General features: G+C 35.8%; 1 protein-coding gene across 1 annotated transcript in view; it reads right to left on the bottom strand.

Annotated features, from left to right (window-relative positions):
- The window catches only part of GNG8 (G protein subunit gamma 8), a 404,783-nt gene that overhangs the window by 77,287 nt on the left and 307,493 nt on the right, over positions 1-20,003 (bottom strand). The gene's annotated exons all lie outside the window — the stretch shown is intronic.

The raw sequence follows: 20,003 nt of genomic DNA, 5'->3' as shown, positions 1-20,003 counted from the left end.
TTTCTGAATCTACTTTATTCAATCAATATTTCATTCCTTTATGAAGGTCGTCTGATATGATAAAGTAGTGTGGCATATCACTAGAACCTTCTTCTTCTTTCGGCTGCTCCCATCAGGGATTGCCACAGCAGATCAGCTGTTTCGATTTCTTCCTGTCCTCTGCATCTTGCTCTGTCACACCAACCACCTGCATGTCCTCTCTCACCACATCCATAAACCTTATCTTAGGCCTTCCTCTTTTCCTGTTACCTGGCAGCTTCATCCTTAGCATCTTTTTCCCAATATACTGTGCATCCCTCCTCAGCACATGTTCAAACCAACGTAATCTTGCCTCTCTGGCTTTGTCTCCAAACCTTCCAAGCTGGGCTGACCCTCTAATATTCTTATTCCTAATCCTGTCCATCCTCGTCACACCCAGTGCAAATCTTAACATCTTTATCTCTGCCATGTCAAGCTCTGACTCCTGCCTTTTTGTCAATGCCACTGTCTCCAACCCATATAACATAGCCGGTCTCACTACCCTCTTGTAGACCTTCCCTTTCACTCTTACTGGTACTAGTCTGTCACAAATCACTCCTGACATTCTTCTCCACCCACTCCATCCTACCTGTACTCTTCTTCACCTCTCTTCCACACTCACCATTACTCTGAACTGTTGATCCCAAGTATTTAAACTGATCCACCTTCGCCACCTCTACTCCCTGCATCCTCACCATTCCTCTATCCTCCCTCTCATTCACACACATATATTCTGTCTTAGTCCTTCTGACCTTCATTTCTGTTCTCTCTGGAGCATATTTCCACCTCTCCAGGGTCTCCTCCACCTGTTGCCTACTCTCACTACAGATCACAATGTCATCTGCAAACATCATAGTCCACGGGGACTCCTGTCTGATCTCGTCTGTCAACCTGTCCATCACCATTACAAATAAGAAAGGGCTCAGAGCTGAACCTTGATGTAATCCTACCTCCACCTTAAATGCATCCATCACTCCCACCGCAGACCTCACCGCTGTCACACTACCCTCGTACATACCCTGTACCACTCTTACATACTTCTCTAACACTCCCAACTTCCTCATACAATACCACAACTCCTCTCTAGGCACTCTGTCATATGCTTTCTCTAAATCCACAAAGACACAATGCAACTCCTTCTGACATTCTCTGTACTTCTCCATCAACACTCTCAAAGCAAACATCGCATCTGTAGTGCTCTTTCCTGGCATGAAACCATACTGCTGATCACTAATCACCACCTCCCTTCTTAGCCTAGCTTCCACTACTCTTTCCCATAACTTCATGCTGTGACTGATCAAGTTAATCCCTGAGTAGTTACTACAGCTCTGCACATCACCCTTATTCTTAAAAATCGGTACCAAAACACTTTTTCTCCATTCCTCAGGCATCCTCTCACTTTCCAAGATTTCATTAAACAATCTAGTTAAAAACTCCACTGCCATTTCACCTAAACACCTCCATAGAACCATGCTTAGAAATTAAAATCTCTCTCTCTTTCTCTCTCTCTATATATATATGTGCGTGTGTGTGTGTGTGTGTGTGTGTATGTATGTATGTATATATATATATATATATATATATATATATATATATATATATATATATATGTTGTGTCTTTCGGCTTTTCCCGGTTAGGGGTCGCCAGAGCGGAACTCTGGTCCGCTAATGATTGGCAGTAGATTTTTATGTGCCGAGTTGTGGGCCCTGACGCACAACCTTCAATGAAGGTAGGCCCATTCACGCATGTCTCCACACAGAAGACACTGTAGCTGAGAATCGAACAGGACAACGTCTTACTGTGAGGCGACAACGCTACCGCAGCACCACGACCCCAGTATATATATATATATATATATATATATATATATATATATATATATATATATATATATATATATATATATATATATATATATATATATATATATATATATATATATATATATATACATACATACACACACACACCCACACACACACACACACACACACACACACACAATCTTAATGCCCTGCACACTATGGTCTCTGCAGTTTCTGCATCATTTTTATCTTAAATTTGTTCTGCTCCAAACCAGCCCAATGCAGTTTTATAGCTAATCTCTCTCCTTTGCAAAACACATACTGTTTTCCCAGAATATGACATTTTTAAACAATTCTGTCCATCAGGCTGCTTTGTCCAGTCAGTTAAATTGCATTGTCAAATTCTGTGTACATTAAGAATATTTCGATGGAGTATTAGTATCTTTTTCCGTTTAACACACTGTAATAAACCCTTCCCATTTCAGCTCCACAGTTGCTTTTGGTAAGCTGAGAATTAGTTACAGAGACAGCGTCAGTCATTTTGCCACCAGTGGTGTCAGGTTCTAACATTCCAACTTCAGTTGCTGTGAGTCACAGTGTACAGTAAAACAGCTCTGTGAATTCTGAGAAACTCAACGGGTTTATGACCAAGTGGGAAGGAAAGAAGCCATAATTACAAACACTTTACTGAGGTCTGATGAAGTTCAAGTGACTGAATTTGAATGAAAGTGCTTATTATTAAACTCTTTTTTTATATTCCTGTTGTTTCAGTTTCTGGTCTGCAACATATCACTTTTTTTGGTTTTATAATTTACTGTGTGGACTTTTGAAGTAAGAACTATGCAAATACAAGAAAGTATCATGAGGTTTTAAGTGAGCCCATAGTATACAGTAAGAATTTGAGCAGTACTAAAAAAAGGGAAACCAACAAAATCAAGCATTGTTTATATGTGGCAGTGTGGGGATCATTTTTAGGAAGGAAAATACAATCTGGATTAAAGAAACCGCCTTAGTTATTCATTAAAGCAGATATAATGCCTCATTTATAGAGCCCTAGAAACAGAATGTAAGAAATGGCAATCCACTTACTCCACCTATGAGCTATAAACCTGTTATGGCAGTGCTAATATGATATAGGCAATGGCCTTTTTCTCCTCTCAGTTCCTATGCTTTCCTTGCAGTTTGCAGATGTACATAACAGTTTCCTCATTTATTGCTATTTCAGACAGTCTAAACATTAACCACCTGTTTAGGAAACTTCTCTTATTTTTCAAACAGCTTAAAACCATTTTTGTATTGAATCACCTTGTTCTACTATATTTTAAGAAATTAAAACCTTTCCTTGTCTGCACATTCTTAATGTTCTTTTGGAAATTAGAAAAGGACCCCCCCCCCCATTTTATTCACATTTCTTGCTACTTATCCTGCTACAGTGGGTATATATCGATGTGTTCAGTCTTTCATCATGTGTTTATAATGTTGAGCCCTACACTTTACACTTTCTCCAGAGAACTTATTCCTTTTTTATGTCTTTGAGTATCTGTAAAGCTACACATCGTAGTTAAGATAACATGACTAGTGTGTAAAACATTAAAATCTCCTCCCTGCTGAAGGGACTATCTCTGCCTCTGCATTATCGATTGCCTCTGGTCTACGCATCACCTTTTCTTCCCTGTTGCTGATACTTTTCTTTTCTTGTGTTCATCTTCATGAATGCATTTGTTTATTTTATGATCTCCCAGGACCTTGCTCTATGACTCCACTATCAACACCCAACTGGCCCATTTCTTCAAAAGCCACAGGATCCGGGCACTCCTAAGCTGGGCATGCACCCTACAGCTAATTGGTTACTGCTAGGAGTATCAATCAGCTTCTGTTCCCCAGAAAGATTTGGGTGATAATGAGTGGGCCAGCTTGCTGGTCCTGATGTGTGGCCTATCCTTCTCCCATTGTGAGCACCCCCTCTCCCTTGTCAGCTCTGCAAAGCATGCTGTTGTAGTCCCTAAAGGGAAATCATACCGTTGCACATTAAATTATCCTTGGCATACTGGTGCTATGCATGTGTCTTCACAGCTTCATCTTCCTTGGTCTCCGCATGGTAACAATGAATGCTCCTATTAGGTATCATCCTGTATGGCAACTCAAGTCTCCTGTCTTCCCCCAGTATGGGTACGCTTACCGCAGAAACTCACTGCCATCTTTCCTGGCCATCTGCTTCATATGCCCAAGCTAATACTCAGGCTTGCTTTGCCTATGCCATGGTCATGGCTTTATCATTTTATGCCATGTATCTGGTCCTGAATGTATTTGCTTTGAACTTTTTTTGTAGTGAACTTCAGTTGTCACATTCGTGGCCATCATATAGGTTTGTTTGGGGTTGTTTATGTTTCCTGATTACATTCAAAGACATTGACTGCATTGCGCATCTTTGTATCATCTGCAAACAAACAAAACTTTCCATTGAACCCACTCACTGGGGCTTTTTGCAGTTTCTGTACACATTCAGGGATATACACCTTGTTGCACACCTTTGTATGTTCTGCAGACATAAAAACAGTGCAACACAGTCATGACATAAGATCTTTTATTAGGCAAAATTTTTCATTACAGCCACTCTGCACTTTTGTTAATGAAGATAATATACCAGATTGGTCATATTACCAGAAGCTCGGGTGCTTCACCAGACCCCCCCCCCCCCCATCTCCAACTATAATATATTTAACTTCTCATTGTGTCACTATTTTATTACTCACAGATGACTACAGATGTACTACTCATCAACAGCTATAACAGTACAACTGCTCTGTTTGTACACATACAGACATACACGAGGCAAACAGGAAGAACAGCACATGAATACAAAATGGTCTACCTGTTATTGATGGGCTTTTATTTTGCATATCTACCAACAGTTTGGATTGTCTTTCCCTGTGTTTTAGGATCTGTACATGCTGTAAAGGCTTGCTATTACTGCCTACAAAGCCCCATCTTTTCCATACTGAAAGATAAATTGTCAGTGCAGTAACTACTTACAAACTATCACTAATGAAGTTATCATGACTAGTAGAATAAGTGAGTGCATATAATACTGCTTGCACCTCTGCTCTGTGGGCTGACAGGTCCTGCAAATCTAATCATGTCTATTTTGGGGTAGATACCATCATGAAAATAAACTGCCATTTCCAACAGTGGAATCTGTCTATGTAAATGCATGGAGAAGAAGTGCTAAAATCAGAATTAAATGGAAACCTAGGAGCATTACTAATTTTATTTTTACACTGATGGTGGTTTGCCCCTATAAAGCAAGCATTTTTTAAGACAAGAAACATCTTTATTAAATTATCATGTATGACATAGGCAGTCATACATTTATATAAATGAAGCAAACCATGTTGACATACTTTTAGTTGTAAACATTATACATCACTTATAATCTATCCAGTCATTGTCAGTTAAACATTTTATAGTTCGTTCAAATCCTGCCTTATTTTAAACCTCACTCATTTCTTTTTTTTCCTATAATCTGACATCAATCCTTGATAGGGAAGGCAGTCTCTAGACTGCAGTCCAAATAAATTATTGGCCTCTTTCCATTCTGCTACCTTTCCCCCTCTAATTATTTGCTCCCAGTACCTTGGTTCTTTTGTCAGTTTGCTCCAATGAATTCCAGCCCCTCTTGCCTATTGTCTCTGCATCCCTAATTGCAGTCATCTCTATCAACAGAATCTCCTTTCTCACTTCCTGTGTTCAGTTAGTTCTTAGCATACATTCTGCTGCTTTATGAATATAATATTCTGCATGGTTATTCTTATCCTGCTTAATGATCTGCATCCAAAATCCCATTCTGTCCTTGCTTCTTGAGCTTCTCCCGTGTTTCATTATCAACCCTTTCCACTTTGAATTATAGGTTTCTGCTTGTGCTATGTATAGGAGCCTTAACTGCATAGCTTTGAAATATCCCATTCAAATCTTGTAATCCCAAACTGCCTTATTCTACTGGAAGAACCAGCTTATCCCACCTGACTCTTGCTTTCTTCCCTTCCAGATAAAATCCTTAAGCTCTTTATTAATTGCTATCCACAACTTCTATGGTTAATAAAAATAAGTTTTTCTTGTGTGTAAAACTAAAGGGACTAAAAACATTTTAACTCCTAATATCTTGCTATCCATATCCATGTAACAGAGCTTTCAATTTCTCATTTTTTGTATTATTTTTTGTTTAGTTTCTCCCCACATATCCTTAGCTGCCACACCAGAATCCTTTTTAATCCATACTCCTAAGTGCTTAGTTTTATCATGTCTTCATAAATATAGATATTGCTGAATCAATTTGTTTGCGGGCACATAATTTATAGCTATTGCCATTGTTTAGCTTCAGTAATTTTGTATCCTGAAAATATATGAAACTGCCTCAAAATGTTCCATGACACTGAAAAGTTCTTTTCTGGTTTTGTTAGTTATAAACTAATATCATCTGCAAATAGAGCCAGCTTTTCTTGACTGCCATACCAATTATAGGTTCATAGGTTCATAGGTAAGTACTAGGCTATCTGCCCAAGGGCATTTATAAGCCTAGCCAGAATGTGTTGGCTTTCGCCACCCCCTTAGATTAGTTCCCTGTGCCCCTGTCCAGCAGAGCCATTAGTTCCCTTCGCCACTGTCCAGCAGAGCCACTGCAGTGATCCCCGGGGTAAATTTTCTGTTTCCCATCCACCCGTCAAGGTTTCTCTTGAACAGTGTTAGTGAGGGGCTCTGCCTGATATATATTGGAATCCTGTTCCAAAGCATGGGGAGTCTCTGGGACAGGAATCTATCCCTCCAGCATGTCCTATTTATTGTTGTGGTGAGGTTTACATCTCTAGAGTGTGTGGCTCTCTGGGATTTGTTTTTTTTTTTAGGTGGAGCATATCCATTAATTCTGGGTTGGACATGGCCTTGTATGTCAGGCAGAGATCACCTCTTAGTAAGCAGTATGCAACCGAGTACAGCTGGAGTTTCTTGAGTCAGATTATATTCTTTAATATTTTATATATATATATATACACACACACACACACACACACACACACACACACACACACACATATATATATATATATATATATATATATATATATATGTCCCTTATTTTCTTTGCCAGTGGTTCTAAATATAATGCAAGTAACAAAGGAGAAAGTGGACACCCCTGCCTGGTTCCTCTGTTCAAACAGAAATTATCAGAGAGAAACCCACTCACTTTAATTTTCATCTCTGATTGCTTATATATCCTCCTAATCAATCTTATAATTTTATTAGGGAGTGGAAATGCTTCCATTGCCGTGCTCATAAACTCACAACTTACTCTGTCAAATGTTTTCTCTCCATCAAGACCCACTAACAGCAGCAGAATTTTTTTACATTCTGCTTTCCTCTGGATCATCAGTGATCTGTTAATGTTGTCAAATATTTGCCTCCCCTACACAAAACCACATTAATCCATATCTATCAATTTTGACATCACTTTTGCCATTCTTTTAGCCATTATAGACAAAAACACTTTACATTCATGATTTAGTACTGAAATGGGCCTGTATGAAGCTGGATATGATGGGTCTTTACCCTCTTTAGGTATTACAGCCACAACTGCTTTCTTCCAGGATGTTGTTTTTTTCTCTTAAATACTATTAAAACCTTTCAGATCTTTATCAGTTTTTCCCTCCTAGCTTCCAGACTTCCACAGGAATGCCAGGTATTCTTGGTTATACATAACCATTTTTATCTTATCTCCTCCTGTCTTGTTAGTAATTGAGCCTCATCTACCTCTAAACTTGGAATATTTAATTCTTCCCTAGACTTTTCCATTTCTACATTTTCTTGATTTCCATATTTCTCTACTTTATGCAAACTTTCATAGAATTTCCAAAATGTTTCTAGTACCTCTACAGGATCTCTCGTTACTGTCTTTGTTGTAGGCTCTCTAAGCTTGGCGACAACCCTTTCTACTCTCTGTTGCCTGAGTTGTTGTGCTAAAAAGTTTTGTGCTCTGGAGTTATCTTAAAAAAACAGTAGTCTTTCTAAACTCATGCATAGTATTGAGGTAATCCCTTATTTTCTGCTTAGCATTCTACAATTGATCCTCTTATTGTTCTGTGAGATTCCTCCTATTCTGCAATACTTTAACATCAATCCCTCTAAACAATTCTTGTTACTTCTTAACCATATCTCTCTTTCATTTATTTTCACCCTATTTTTAAACTCCACTTTAATTGTATCCCACTCCCTAGCTATATTTTCAGAAGAAATTTCTATCTTCTCTAATAACTCCTGAATAATTTCCATTACCCATTCCTTAAATTCCTCTCTTTTCAGCAGATAGGTGGGGAAGTGCCAGTGTCTCATTTTTATTTCATTACCCTGCACTTTTATTTTAGTTATTATTGGTGCATGATGTGAAATAGCTATTGGAGGCATATCAAAATTTTCAGTTAAATGCACATGTTCCTGTGAAATATAACTTCTGTCTAGCCTAGCCCAGTTTTTATATGTTGGGGAATAATATGTAAATTCACTTAGATCTCCTACTACTGAATCCACAACTTCCATGCCATATATTTTTATAATTTTCTCCAAAACTCTACCCTCTTTTGTTATATTTTCCCTTCACTCCTGCAAATCAAATTGCAGTCCTCATCTATAAGTAATATACTCTGCTGAAAGCTGATTATTTCTCCCAGAATTTTCTTAAACTCCATTATAGCAGTTTTACTTTGAATATAAATACATGCTAGTGTAATCCTCCTCCCTTGCCAGTAGCCCCTTAGTACTACAAATCTACCATTATTATCTTTTTTATCCTCTTCAATCACTGTTGGGGCTCCTCTTGCAAATGATATAAGTACTCTTATTTTCCTTTGTCCCAGGTATTCTTCTGAATAATTCTCCTTAAAACCTTTCTTTATCAAATTCACATGTTCAGTTCTTTCCAAATGTGTCTTCTGTAACATAGCTATTTGCACTCTACATTTTTAATATAGTTCACTACTCTTTCTTTTTTATTTCTATCTGTGAGATCATTTACATTTAAAGATAATATAAAAAGTGTCATTACATTAAAAAGTTATTATTTCCATCTTTTATGTATAACAGCTTTTTTGCTAAGTAACTAGTTCCAGCCTTTGTGTTACATGCATACACTAATGTTTGACAGGTTGCTCTTTTATACAGTTGTTTCTTGTCATTTGAGTCTATATTACATCTTGTCCGAAAAGTAAATATTGCCAGCCCAGCTAGCTGGAAGTTTGTAAATAATTATATGGCATTTGTGAATATTAATATGATTTATATAGAACGTTGTTACCTCACAGTAAGGGGTTCTCCTGTTTGATTCTCGGCTGGGCTTGGGAGTGCCTTATGTGTGGAGTCTGCATGTCCTCCCCGCGGTTGGGTAGCGTTCGAAAGACATGCATGCATAAATGGGCGTGCCTTCATTGAAGGTTGGGCATTGAGCTGGCACCTCGGCATTTCGTAAAAATCTACTGCCAATCATTAGAGGACCGGAGTTCCGCTGTGGCGACCCCTTACTGGGAAAAGCCGAAAGACAAACAGCAATATGATTTATATAGAGGTATAAGAGGTAGAAGGAGACATTGACAGCCCAGCTATCTGAAATTTTGTTAATAATTATGTCATTTGTGATTATCAACATGATTTATTTATTGTCTTTTATTTATTTTACATTTGTTAACTGGAATGGTCCTACTGGACGAGGTCCATTTACAGCGGAGGCCCATGGAGAAAAGCTCTGCTTAATTAATACAACAGATAATGATAATAATACATAACGTAAAAAACAAAGACTTTGTTATTGAGCAGTATTTTGTGCATAAGAGAACAGTACACAAAGAAAGATCATATCAGCAATATTTACAAGTGAACATTGTTAGTCATCAAGAAATCCAGACAGAGATCACAACAACATTACCATATGTCAAGGGATACCATTTGTTACTTCCATGTTTACTGTAGAGACAAATTACTGCTAAGCACTCCCAAAGTACCTGAGGCAAAAGACAGTACTACAATTAGATAAAAAGCAACCAACAGGATACACCACGAGAACACCAACCAGTGGATGAAAACTTCTTTATTCCAACAGATTAAAATAGATAAGCGCGTTCGCGTGCTTCATGCACGCTTTATCAGATCTATAAAGCACAGTTTCACTAGCACTTATATAGTACATAAATCATTCAATCATTCAATTCAATAGTTGTGACTAAATAATTAAACTTGTTAATTAAACTTAAAACTTTAAAACGCTAGTCGCCAATTCAGTCTTGTCATCAGCTGCATGATTTTCATTCTGCTCTGCAGACTTATGCCAAACACGGCTTTGGAAAAAGAATTCCATAGGTTTATTGATGCATATAAATGCATAATAAGTGCATAAAACCATTAACCAAGAGTGCACCTTGAGTTTGGGATAGCATAAAATGAATCTTTATAGACTTACTAAAAGACACATGAAGTGTATATAAACAACGTATAAAACTGAATGCAACTTAATAACTGACAAGTGAGAAACAAAGCACAAAGCACTCGTTGTTTTTACTGTGTCATTTTCTTCACTTCATTAGAACTATAACAGAATGAAGAAAAAGCAAAATGAAAAGCAAGTAAACATCCCATTAATCTAGCATTAAAAATCATCTCTTCATTGTTCACTATCATCTCTTGTTGGCTACATGACTTCTGCATTGCAAAGCACATATCACTGAACAACAAGGCAAACGATCACCCTACATGTCAATAGAAATAAGGCATAACAAATTCATTGACCAGCACATATTAAATAATTGTTTATATTAAAATATAATTATAATTAAAATATAATTAAAAGGTATATTAGGATGTAATATAGGTATATATAACTGTCATGGTGATGGCAAGTAATACATCAATACGAGTCCTAACACCAGATTGTTGCCTATATATAAAATCTCTGCACATACTGTATGCCTCGAGACTCTGTCTTAGAATTTAATATTAACGCTTATTAAGTATACTGCTTATTATGTTCGTGCTTATTAAATTCATGTCAATAGGACAATAATACATTAACGGTATAAAGTATATAATTTCTAAATAGCCATAGGCTATACTAGTCCTACTGAATAAATCACAGTCTTGAAGTAACCGTCAATAATTAATAGTCAAACGCTTAAAAACTAGACTGTTAAAAATTATTAATATCTATAAAATATTCTTTTTAACAAAATAACTTAATGCTTCAAGAATATTTTATGTGTTTATGTTCGTTCAGTGGGAAAAACAAGTTCATGAACTTACAAATACGATAAGTTAATAATCTTATAATTCATGTAAGGTAAACCAATCAATTGTAAATAAATAAATAAATAAATAAATGCATAAATAGATAGGTAAATCCATAAATCCAGGATTTTACCATCACAGTAATAGTCATAAACTAACTAGAGCATTAGGCTACAGCTATACACTGTAATGTATTCAACCACTTTCTTAATATGTGTATCAAAGACCTAATACATAAGGGTGTAAAAAAGTTTATATACATCCAACTGGACTGAATAGACCATTCCATGAGTATTGATGTTATTACACATGAATACTTTTATCCATCAATAATGCATATTTAATATACAAGCAAATATATATATATATAAAGATCACAGGAATAAATATGAATATGTAAAAATCCAGAGAATAAATATATGTGTAAACGATCAAGTTTATATCAAAAATGGTTTCATAGAGACATAGTTGTTAATGCCAGGGTCTCTATGCGCACCTGACCTGAATATCCACTCCAGCTCAAGTTTTGCTAAAGAGTTATTATTATCACCCATTCTAGGGCTAATTTTCAAAACTTGTAAGACCCTAAAACTGAATTGATGTGTCGGATTCAAATTTATATGTTTGGCCAATGCATTTAATTCATTATGTCTTTGGATATCATAAACATGGTTGTAAACGCGTTCCTTTAATCTTCTCTTAGTGAGCCCAATATAAAATGCCTGGCAAACAATACAGTTTGCCATGTATATTAGATTCATAGTATTACAGTCAGTGTAAATCTTAGGTTTAAACTCAAAATGTCCTAATGGATGTTTATATTGTTGTGTGTTGGTGATGAATTTACACATACTACATTTCTTGCACGGAAAAGTGCCAGGTCTCTCGGTTGCATTCTCTCTTATATAAGAATTACAGTGTAGATTCTTTGAAAAAATCTCTTTCAAATTGTCACATGTACGAAACATAAATGCGGGTTTTTCACCAACTAGTACCCTTATATCATCTACTATGGTGAGTATATTCCAGTGTTTTGTTATAATGTGCCTAATCTCACTGTTGTCATTTGTGTATTTCAATGTGAAGGTTGTTTTGTTACTATATACACCATCCACTGGTTCACCTTTCCTTACCAAACTCATGTTTTGCCCTTTCTTCTTCTTCTTCAAGTTCGCTGTTTTGGGTTCGATATTAGAACATTCGATGTTTTCACACTTCGATGTACTAATATAGACCTGAACTGTATGCTATGTGTATATCAAACTGCTGGTACAGACGTGTGTGTGAAAAGGGTTTGTACAGTACTGAGCTTTGAGGTCTGACCACAGTGGTACTCTGCTGGATGTATATAAACTATTGTAATTGTGTAAATGTATATATTTTAACAGTGGGAACTGGCAAAACTTCAGTCTCTCTGTGGTCTTTATCACCAGACACGTTTCTCAGTTCATTTTTTTGTTGGACAAACTTTTATATTTCCTCCTTAGCATGCTCTGCATCAAGAAATGATTTTGTCCCTCCAGGAAATAATATTCTGAAGACAGCTGGGTAAAACAGTTTGAATATCATGCCTGCTTCTCGACATTCTCTGATTAGTGGAAAAATTAACTCCTTTTCTAATTGGTGTACAATGACTAATCATTTTCCACAAACATGCTGCTGTTTTCCACTTTGTCCTTCTCCCACAATGTTGTCAGAATCAACTCCTTCTGCTGGTAGGATTGCATATTTACTACTATAGGTCTAGGTTGCTTTCTCGTGTCCAGATTTGGAGCATACACATAATGTGCCCTTTCAATTGACAACTCCTGTTGTGGAATACCAGTCCAGTTGCTTATTTGTGTCTTCATAAAATTAATACAGTCTGTTCCTTCTAGCTTCTCTGGTACAGCAGAAAATCTCAAATTTTCCCTGAGTGCTCTGTCCTCTAATTCTGTTAGTTTTTGAAACATCTCTTCTTCAGCAGTCACATATTCAGCTAGACTTTTCTTCATTTCACCCTCAGATTTTTGCAATTTTATCACCTCAGCTGAATATCTGTTTAAAGCTTCTTCCATTTTTTCCAGCCTTTTGTTATTTGAATTGATATACTCCATCAGTGTTTCATTTATTTTAATCAGCTCTGAGTACATTTGACTTATTTTTTCCTATAATGTAATGAGTTAACTGTGTACATGTAGTACAGTGGCCAGGTAAGGTTAGGAAGAAGACAGAGTAAGATGTTGGGGAAGCAAAAGCAGATTAGAGAGAACAAGGTCAAGAATGAAAAAGGAAGACATCTGGAGAAGGACAGGAGTTGTAGCCACCAAAAGAAGGCAAGAGTTAATTCACTATTGTTTCCATGGTTACTGCTACGTTTACTGTAGCTTGACCATGAAATATACCAATGAGATGTCCAGGGAAGAAGAGGCAACATAACTTGCACATGCTAAAGGCATCTCCAACATGTTCCATCGCAGTGGCACAAAACCCGAATATCCTTTACTGAGGCATTAAGCTGAAGTCCAGTTTGCTTGAGTTGGTCATAGCTCAGGAGGATGTAAAAGATCCCACTGTACCTGTGAAAAAAACAGTGGAAGTTTCCCAATGCCTTGGCCAAATTTCCTCCAGAAGTATAAATCCCACCTTATGATTCCCCTGAAAGGAGACCACTTGCCAAGTGGGACTAACCCAGCCAATAAAAGATAAATGAAAATAGACAACATTGTACTCAGTGATTAATAATATCTGTACAACATGAATGAAAGTCTCTTCATAACCAGAATCTTCATTGATATGACCAAGGCCTTCAAAATAATACATTACAGCAGAGTACTTTAAAATGTCGAACTACTTAACTTTGGCACAGGAACTCCTAAATGGTTGCAAAAGTATTTAACCAACAGAATATTTCAAGTGTCAGTAGATGTCACCTACTCAGCTATAAGAAGTTTACACTGTAGAGTCACGAAAGCTCAGTGTAAGGACTTCTCCTATTCTCACTGTTCCTAAATGGCATCACCTTTGACCTCTCTGAATAAAACCTAACTATGAATGCAGATGATATTCTTTTAATAAACTACAGCATTAATACTCTGCAAAGTAAGCTACAATCTGACTTCATAAAACAATGCAACTGGACAAGTACAAATAACCTGCTAATTAACACTAGCAAATCTGGTGTAATGCCTTTGTCACTGTGCAGAAACTAATTACCCTTTCACCTCTTAAAATCCTGTTCTTGTTAAACAATCAAGCCCAATGCCATACAGCAAAAGTACTGAAGGCCTGACTCTAGCTTTCTCCTAAATCTACATAGGCATTATAGTCACACAAGGCAGGCAGAGAAAATTCTTAGTTCAATAAACTAAGAAAATATTTAAAAGAACATTATATGACTGGATTGAATATAAGTTGTAAAGAGTCAACCAAAATAAAACAATATATTTAAAAAGAAATAGCAGCTTTCTGTGTAACTATGAGTGTGTTAGATACATCTGAAGATATGAAAGGCTTAACAAATAAGATTAACATATCTGTAATTTTAGTTGATGTCATGTTGAAGGGAAAACATGACCTTAGTGAGACTATTTATTATCTGGGCTTAAGCATTTATCTCATGTAGTGAAATATTTTTAAAGTTAGAAGCAGATATGACAGTAATTCAAAGTGGGGAGGGGAGTGAGGCTGTGAAATGGATGAATAACAGGCTTTTCCTGACTACAGGTAAGTGTTGTATATATTCATCCAGAATAGCTTTCTGTTAGAGATACATTGACTACTACTTGGAAATGTACTAAAGAAAATGTAAAATATTATTTTACAATTTCTTAAAGGTTGTACAAAGTAGTATTGAACATTATTTTATGTTTTTATGATTTATATTACTTACAAATTCATAAGAATTTTCATCCAGTTTAGGATGCAAGAAATGCCCTTAACAAAGTTGACAAATGATACAACAGAAGTTATTAAAATGTTATAGTTATTTTTGAACATAACACTTATTTGTAGTTTCAGTAACCAAAAGTTAAGGGATGAAGCCAGAGAAGAGGCAGTGTCATAGCTATATTACAAGTAATGGAATGTTAATGGTTTGTGAAATCCTTAAAAAGATCCAAGGTATTTCTGTACTTTTAGAAAATAAGACTGTATTACTGCAAGAAATTAATTTGAACCTTGGGTATAAATTATTAAGGGTTTCATCATATCCAGTGGGAGGCCAAAGGGTGTTGTTATGTTATTGTAAAAAGATTGCTTTTGAGTTGCTGGAAGTACAAAAAGATAATGAAGGTAAATTTGTATTAGTAAGAGGGAATATAGAGGGAGGGTTATGCACATCTGTATTGCTAAATAGACTATAACTAAAATGTTATGAAAGTGGGTTATAGCACTGGAGGAGAAGGTTTTCACCGTAAGAAAATGGAACGTATTTTCCCCCCACTGGTAAGGTAAACACTGGTCTTAAAGGTCACAGGACACCTGCATTAGAGTATGCTTCACTAACGGGGATGATACATACATGTATGTATGTATGTATGTATATATGTTTTCTTTTTGTTGTTGTTGTATGTTTGTGCATTAATGCTTCCTAGAGGCACTTATATATGTTTATCATGCAGGTATTATTCAAGAATAGACAAAAATCATGGTTAGAAAGTAGCATGTACACCTTATTAAGATTGTGCATGCATGTCCTGTTTCTTAATAGACCACTCTCCATTGCTCAAGGAAGAGTTCACAATGAATTAGAGAGTTAAAGTGTTTCGCCATCAAGGGAAACCATTGAAAAGCAGATTGTAGTTGTTTTCAGACAGTAGCAGTGAGCTCTGTTTACAACCGAGGCATCAGATAATAAAAGTATGGGATTGAAAAACAGAAGCTCTATTTCATTTTCCAAGTTATTTTGTAGATGAGAAAGGACAGTTGTTAGATTCAAAGTGGCCAGCTTGCATACAGAGCTACTGAAGTCATAGAAAGAACCGATTCATAAGCAGGAAGTGACTGAATTTCAAGTGCCTGAGTTTCTGAATAATATAGAAAAAAATGCTAGGTTGCAATATAGGCCAAGTTAAGGCATACACAAAGACAGTGAAGAATTCAATATGCAAGATCATAGATCAAAGCACAGGGAATGTTTGTGAGAGAGTTGGTGATTTGCTGTGAAGTTTTGTTTATTTTTATGAACAATTATATGAAGCAGAGCAGAGAAATATTTGGCTGAAGCTCGGGGAAACTGCTTGATGCAAGACATTACAGAGGATTAGGTGGAAACAATATTAAGTAATCAAAAGAGAGATGAAACATTCAGTCTAGATGGTTTGCCATTAGGTATAATATTTAAACACAAATGTATTAAGGACATTACTAAATTAGATAATTGTGTGCTGGTAAATGGACGGGTGGCCACGGTGGTGCAGCACTTAGCATTGTCGCCTCACAACAAGAGGTTCTCCAGTTCGATTCTTGGCTGGAGTGCCTTCTGTGTGGAGTCTGCATGTCCTCCCCGCAGTCAAATGAATTTAAAAATATGCAGGTAGGTGCATGTGTGTGTGGCTGTGCCTTCCTTGAAGGTTGGGTGCCTGGCTGGCAACTCAACACCATAAAAATTCACTGCCAGTGATTAGCGGACTGGAGTTCCACTGTGGTGACCCCTAACCGGGAAAAGCCGAAAGACAGTTTTGTGCTGGTGAATGGAGACACCCCAAATACATTGAAAAAATAAACTTTTATCATAATGACAGTTTTACTTTTTAAGTCTTTATGGTTACATTCAGGCCAGTAAAGCCAAACCCAACTAGTTGTGGACTTGTATCTATTAGCCTTTTTATTGACCTCATCAGAATAGCATAAATGAATAGTTTACCTATATGTGAAAACACAGGGTCTTTAAATCCAGCTGATGCCCATAAAGATTAAGGTGTCTGCAGAAATATCCCCACTAACATCCAACTACAACAAATTTTGTGAGTGTGCCAGCGAAGCAAACTATCGCTGTCAGTGATCGCTTGTGTGCGTTTGATTTGTTGGTGTATGTGTATATTAGCAGAAAAAAAGGCGGTTACCATCCAAAGATCTTGAATGTAAAGGTAAGTGCAAGTCCAGGAACACCAAAACGAGAAACACCACGATGTCTTCAGATAAAATATCCTTTATTAACGAAGAAACAAGCATTTCGCATACTATCCAGTATGCTTCATCAGGTTACAATACAATTGTGAATGCCAATCCCTTTTATAGCAGATGTTAATTGATTAATTTCCCGCTCTTTCCAAATAAATTAATTAGGTAATTAAATGTAGTTAGCTTACTAGCTCATTAACTCTTACTTAGAAAAAACATTCAGTGTATTCAGTATATTTGGTAAAACCCAAGAAGTCAAAGGCAGAATGCGAACCTTGTTATGCATAATTGGGAATATCAGTATGTTTATAGCAGCATTTTTATTGAACATATTGTATTATACAGACGTTTTGTCAATGATATAATAATTCTATGGAGAGGTGATGTTGATTCTTTGTATAAATTATTAAGTTTTTTAGAATCAACAACAAACTTTCTTAAGTTCACCATGGAATATTCCAACATAAGTATTGATTTTTTGGATATTACTATATCAATTACCAATGACAATATTTTGCACACCACCATATTTAGGAAGAAATGCTGGAAGAATGCCATCCTGCATTTCAACAGTATGCATCCTAGACACATCTTTTACAATATAGTTAAGAATCAGTTTATGAGAATAGACAGACTTTGTAGTAACAAAATAATAAGGGATATAGAATTATCAAATATGAGAGATCTTTTCCTACAGAGGGAATATCCATCTGATTTACTAGATGAAGCTGTCAAAGCTCTCCAATTACATGATTGTGAGAATCTAACAAATAATGGATGTAAGGTTATTGTTGGCCAAAATAAATTAAAATTAAGATCTATATATGGACTAGATCTGATATTTCATTTGTTACTAGATATACTAGTGACAATCACAATATTACAGGCATAATTAAAAAGAATTGGAATATACTACTAGTTAGTCAAGATGTTAAGCAAATAGTTGGTGATACTCCCCACTTTTGCTATAGAAATAGTCGAAATTTGAAAAGAATTTTATGCAATGAAAGGTTAAGCATAAGGATGACTGAAGACAGAAGATCATACAAAGGGACAATACCATGTAACAAGTGCAATATGTGTAGATACATCCTAACAGATGAATATTTTAATGTACCAGTATTAGATCAAGTTTATTATTTTAGAATACCAGCTACTTGTGATACCACCAATGTTATATATTTGGCAACGTGTACTAAGTGTGAGGCCTACTATGTAGGTCTAACCACAAGGAAGCTAAAGAATCGTATTTATAATCAAATTTATGATATCAGGAAGTCTGTGATTACTAATGCATTAGCCAAGCATATTAATGTTCATAATCATCACAGTTTTCTTTTTCGAGTTTTAGACATAGTTAAACATGTTAAACTAGGAGGGAGTAATATGAATTACCTAGAGAATGTTGAATTAAAATGGATACTGCGATTGAGGGCACATATACCTCCTGGACTTAATAGCACTGTTAGTCTAAAACCTGTTTTGGCTTCCAGATGAACTGTATTTTACAACTTTTTATGTTAATCATGTTCATTTATTTTGTTTTCTAAGTAGTTTATTTTATCATTTTATCATGAGTATCAATGGTTTTTAATATCAAGTATTATATATTAGATATATTTATTGTTCTTTCAGAGTACATATAACTCATTTAAGGCATTCATAATCATTATCAAATAAGAGATGCCATAGCTGATGCATACATACCTCAATTTTATAATATATATATTTTTGACATTAACATAGCTTATATTTCAGTTATATATTATTATTTAACTATTGGAGAGGATGTCTTGCAATCTCATGTTATATATTCATAGTTACTCATAGTATACATTATGTCTAATATATTCATTGTCATTTTTTAGAGTTGAAATGTATACATGCGAAATACTAGCATTTGTTTTATTACTGCCTTTGACTTCTTGGGTTTTACCAAATATACTGAATACACTGAATGTTTTTTCTAAGTAAGAGTTAATGAGCTAGTAAGCTGACTACATTTAATTACCTAATTAATTTATTTGGAAAGAGCGGGAAATTAATCAATTAACATCTGCTATAAAAGGGATTGGTATTCACAATTGTATTGTAACCTGATGAAGCATACTGGATAGTATGCGAAAGCGCTTGTTTCTTCGTTAATAAAGGATATTTTATCTGAAGACATCGTGGTGTTTCTCGTTTTGGTGTTCCTGGACTTGTATGTGTATATTCATCGAAGAATGGAATTGATTTTAAAAACACAATGTTTTCATGTTTGAAGACTGTTTATATTGGCAGAAGATTGGTGTGGCTATGGGCACTGCTTGTGTATATATATCTGTATCTGCTCCTTTTACTACTAGTTACAGGAACAAAGCACAACATGTTTTATTGGTTTTCAACAGCAAGACATGTCAGGGAAAGATTTTGAAAGAAAATCAGGAAAAAATTGTAAGAATATACATCAGGCAGAAGCTAGGACATTTCAGCTTCTGCTGCAGCAGTTTGCTAGCTGACACTGCCATTTTTTAATGTGAACCCTGATTTTAACAGCACTTAGGAGGGGGCTCAACAATTATTAAGATTAGGTCTCAGGCTACTGAAGCACTTAATATCTCTTGTCACTTGTTGAACCCATTCAGTTCATTTGTCTTTATTCTGATATTGGAGTGGAATTCTGGCACTCCATCAACTACATATTTTTTATATTTCCGAGAATTAAGTAATCAATATCAAAATATATAAAAATGGCTTTATGTATACAATATCTATTTACGGAG

The sequence above is a fragment of the Protopterus annectens genome, chromosome 1.part0, assembly GCF_019279795.1.
Source record: "Protopterus annectens isolate FY-2018-M chromosome 1.part0, PAN1.0, whole genome shotgun sequence".
In the NCBI taxonomy this organism is placed as follows: Eukaryota; Metazoa; Chordata; order Ceratodontiformes; family Protopteridae; genus Protopterus; species Protopterus annectens.
Note: the sequence above shows the minus strand (reverse complement) of the source record. Positions and strands in the feature narration are given on the sequence as shown.